Raw genomic sequence first — 4,700 nt, forward strand, 5'->3', positions numbered from 1 at the left:
TGCACGGGACCCCTCCAGCACTTGAGCTGAGTCTTCTGCCTGTGCTGACGTTTGTCTCTGCCCGGAAATCCTTGGGCCTCTCATCCCAGCACTTACAGAAGCCTTCATATGGGAAAGCACGTGGCATAAGCCAGGAAATGAAAAGGCAGCAGTGCAGGAAACCAGGACACAGCCCATACCATTAGGTGGGATGGTCTGCATTTGACATGAGCTTGTCAGAAAATTATTACTTCCACAAAGGGTGCCTCTGGGCCCGAGGCAGTGCAGGACTGCTATAAAAGGCAGCCCGACTCTCTGCTCTCTCATCCACTTCTCTCACCTCCTTCTCCTTGGGAATCAGGTGAGTGTGAAGCCTCTTCTCGTCCTCCTTCAAGATCAGGCCTTTCCTCGACGTATGTCGCAGCTGCTATGGGCTGTCGTAGCCCAGGGCTGGGAGCTGCTTCTCATGGCAGAGGGAAGGGGAGAGAAGGTCTTCTGCAGAGAGAGGCTGGGACTTAGTTGAGGTGCCTCCTGGCCTTGGAGCGTATGCTGAGCCAGGAGGTGCCTTGGCTCCACTGTGGATGGGTGCAGTGCTGCTTCTCATGTGTCCCCGTGCTCTGCTTCCCCTCCCCCATCTCCCAGGTGCACCTCTTGCCCAGAGACATGTCCTGCTACGACCAGTGCCAGCCCTGCCGGCCCTGCGGCCCGACCCCGCTGGCCAACAGCTGCAACGAGCCCTGTGTCAGGCAGTGCCAGAACTCCACTGTCGTCATCGAGCCCTCCTCCGTGGTGGTGACCCTGCCTGGCCCCATCCTCAGCTCCTTCCCGCAGAACACCGTTGTGGGCTCCTCCACCTCCGCTGCCGTTGGCAGCATCCTCAGCAGTAACGGAGTGCCCATCAACTCTGGGTGCTGTGACCTCTCCTGCATCACCAACCGCTACTGTGGCAGCAGATGTCAACCCTGCTAAAGCTGCTGGCAACGTCCTCGGGCAAGAACCTCAATAACATGGTGCTGGCCAGAAGATAAGAGCTTCGGGGCATTGTTTCCTTCTTCCACTCTCTTCTCTGTCTCTTTCTTTTGCTGTCGGCGTCTCCCAATGCCAGCCTAGTGGGGCCTGCGTCCCTCTGCAGGGCAGGCAGACGGACACCCTGCAGGAGCTCCACTGCATCTTAGTGGCTGCCCCTGGTGCTCCCTGTGAGCCACCTCCTTTTCTTCTTTGGACTCATTAAAGTTGTGCTGCATCCCAGCCTGGGCCTCCGAGTCCTCCTTTCTTCTGAGGCAACTCTTCCAGTCAGCTCAGGGAAAAAGGTGGAGGAAGGGGAGCTGGGATCCCCTGCAGTGGATTTTGGTTTGTGCCCTTTCCCTTGCAGCTGACAAAGACATCCCTAGCTACTCCACAGCCAGTGGCCATCAAAGAGAGGATTCCTCCCAAGGGTGGCAGGAGTGGGGATGGGGAGACAAGAATGCCTGGGGGTAGCCCACAGCCTCATCTCCACCTTCCCCTCCCCTCCATTACTTGATCTAGGTCCATGGCCAGCACACATGGGCACAGGCAGATGAGACAGCTACCTTACAGTCCTTCAGCACCTGGCAGGGCCCAGCTGCTCTCCAGACATGCAGGACTGAGGTAATTCACAAGTTAGGATCGGGATCAGCCGCACTGAGGCTGCACAATGGAGTCCCCGCTCCCTGTGAACCCAACAGCCCCACGGGCCACTGGGGCTCCAGGAGAGCACCCAGTGCTCAAAGATCCATTTTCTGGCCACCACCCCACCATTTACAGGCAGCGGGTGACCGGGCAGATGGCAGCAGTGCACAGAGCAGCCCCACAGCTACTTGCGCTCTCCGCAGTCCAGTGACCCCCTGCCTTCTCATGGCTTGTTTCAGGTGCCCGTCTTCCCTGAGTTTGTGCAAAGGATTTGTGGCTTTGCTATTAATGCCAAAGTTTAGGAATGCTTTTCAATTACACTTGAAATTTTCTTTTTGGACCCTGGCCTTTTAGCCCCAGGCAATGCTCTATATCCTGGTGTCCCTTGGGTATCCGTGGTCTCCTGGGTGCAGAAAAGGAGCTCCTAAAGACAATGCTGGGCTCAAAATAATGTCTCAGGCACACAGCGGCCCATGGACCACGTGAGGTTCCCCTCATGCTCCTCCTGCCCACGGTTCAGGGCAGAGACACCATCTTTGTCCAGCTCATTCGGCACTGGGCACCTTCAGCGGTACAGGACAGGCACCAACCCAAGCACAGCACAAATGCTGGGGATGACCCTGCCCATACTCAGCTTCCCTGGCTCCCCAGGTGCTCTGAGGCAGGGCCAGCCTGAGCTCTGCTCACACCACCGCTGTTCCTCACTTGCAGGGCAGGGTCTTCCTAGTCCTGCAGTCCCTGGCCGTTGGAGATCTGTCCTCCAACAGACCCTGCACACCACTGGGAACCACATTGGACACACCGAAGGGCAGGGCTGTGCCCTGACAGTAGGACACCTCTCCCCATGCCAGGCTCTGCAGGGAACAGGACCAGTCTGGGCAGTTACACGGGGAGGAAGAGTACTAGTACTAAGCCCAGGAAGGCACAGCCCCAGCATGGGTCCAAGGCCCTGCTCTGCCCTGGCCCCAGGCAATGGACCCCCGGATGGAGCCCTTCAACACACAACAGAGATGTCACCCAGAAGACCTAGATAATCAGTACACTCCTCTGGGTATAGGTATCTGCTGCCTTAGGCAGAAGTCTAATGTGGACCTGCTGACTCACTCTTTGGGGGTTCTCATTTCTCTGGATCGTGACAACAGCCTTCTAGAGAAGAAGTCCAAATGTTCATGTCCCTCTTTGCTATTCCCTGCCTGCAGTGTATGCCTCACTAGGTGAACAAGCCTAGGAAATGAAGAGGACATCAGCCATGCAGCATCCCATCTTCTCTGCAAAATAAATGTTAGTCTCAATTGCAATAAACTCTTTTGGAGTGCGGATTTTCTTTGTCTCGACAGTGGTGCAGTGGAGCCGTCTGCATACAGTGACATCACGATTGAAAGACATCACTGAGAGGATCATAGAATCATAGAATAGTCCAGGCTGGAAAGGACCTTGACAGATCATCTGGTCCAACGTTTCATGGGAAAGGGAGCCTAGATGAGATCATCTACAACCCTGTCCAAGCGCATCTTGAAAACTTCCAGGGGTGGGAAATCTACCACATCCCTGGGGAGGTTGTTCCAGTGAATGATTGTTCTTACTGTAAAAAATGTATTTCTTATGTCAAGATGAACCCTCTCCCAGTGCAACTTGTACTCGTTGGCCCTTGTCTTCTCCTTGTGACTCCTTGTGATGAGAGAGTCTCCGTCCTCTTTGTAGCCACTGGAATACAGTGATGAGGTTCCCCCCAAGCCTTATGTTCCCCAGGGAGAAAAGACATAACTCCTTCAGTCTTTCCTCATAAGACGGGTTCTCCAGCCCTTCGGTCATCTTTAACAGGTACGAGGGGGTGGCGGTGGGTGCCGGATCTGGATCAGAAGAGGCCGAGACAGGGGACTTGGATCCCAGCGGTAGCTTTCTTGTTGCAGAATGGCCATTCAGCAGGAGAGCCACCTGGGTGAAGATGACCACAAACCCCATGTCCATGCTACCAGGGCTTGCAGGAAGCAGATTATCTTTTTCATATGAGTGGTATACTGGAGCAGTTTGCATATGGTGACATCACAATTAAAGGACATCACCGAGAGGATCATGAACTCGGTGGTAGCCAGGAGGAAGGGGGAAAATGACTGTGCCAGCCAGCAGGCAACACAAACGATTTTCCCGGTGACAAGGAAAGTCTTCATCATTTTTGACACAAAGGTTATGGTGTACCAGATCTCCACAAAGGAAACCTGATGAGGAAGAAGAAATGCAGCAGGGTCTGCAGGTGCTGATTGGTCCACGCAGTGACAATGAAGAGGCCATTCTCCACCAGAGTTAGAAGATACATGGAGAAGATAATGGCACGTGGGGCCATGTGCCCACCGTGGGAGGTCTGGGAAGCCCAGGGGAATGAGATCAGTTACCAGCGTCTTGTTCTCCTTTACCGTGGCCCAGTACGTGACCAGAAGGAATCGGCTGCCCAGACAAGAGTGAAGGAACAAAGCTGTGGTGGGATAAATCTGTGATTTCTGTTGCTGTCAGAGGGACAAAACCAGCCCCTGTGGCTGACTGACAGAACCCATTTACCCCAGATGAAGGTCTGACCATGCCTGGGCTGAGGTGCGGGTAGTACACCAGAGCAGGGAGGACCTGGCAGCCTTCCGACTGACATTGCTGGTTTGCTGGAACTGACCATTGCCATGAAATGGCTGACTCCCGTTGCAACTCATTGTCTGTGTGGTAATTCCTGGGTGCATTGGTTTCTTGATTGCCTCATTCTTAATTGCCTACTTCAAATGCCCAAGGTGCCTGTTAGTAGGAATGTAGACGGTGGCTAGAGATTTCATCAAGTGTGATGGGGAAGAGGAGACAACACTTGGCGAGAGCTGGCAATGTCTTTGCCCAGAGGAGCCAAGCTAGGGTGAGACACCCACTAAGCTGAGCATCCCTTGGAAGCAGTTACAATCAGTTCATTCATGAAACCATGAAATTAATTTACCATGTTGCCAAGTGACAAAATCCACTGCAGGGGATGCCACCCTCCCCTTCCTCCACCTTTTTCCCTGAGCTGACTGGAAGAGTTGCCTCAGAAGAAAGGAGGACTC

General features: G+C 54.1%; 1 pseudogene; it reads left to right on the plus strand.

Moving 5' to 3' along the window:
• The first annotated feature begins 206 nt into the window (after positions 1-206).
• On the plus strand, positions 207-1,224 carry LOC138685817 (feather keratin Cos2-3-like; annotated as a pseudogene).
• Positions 1,225-4,700: the final 3,476 nt, after the last annotated feature.

The sequence above is a fragment of the Haliaeetus albicilla genome, chromosome 7 (assembly GCF_947461875.1).
Source record: "Haliaeetus albicilla chromosome 7, bHalAlb1.1, whole genome shotgun sequence".
Lineage (NCBI taxonomy): Eukaryota > Metazoa > Chordata > Aves > Accipitriformes > Accipitridae > Haliaeetus > Haliaeetus albicilla.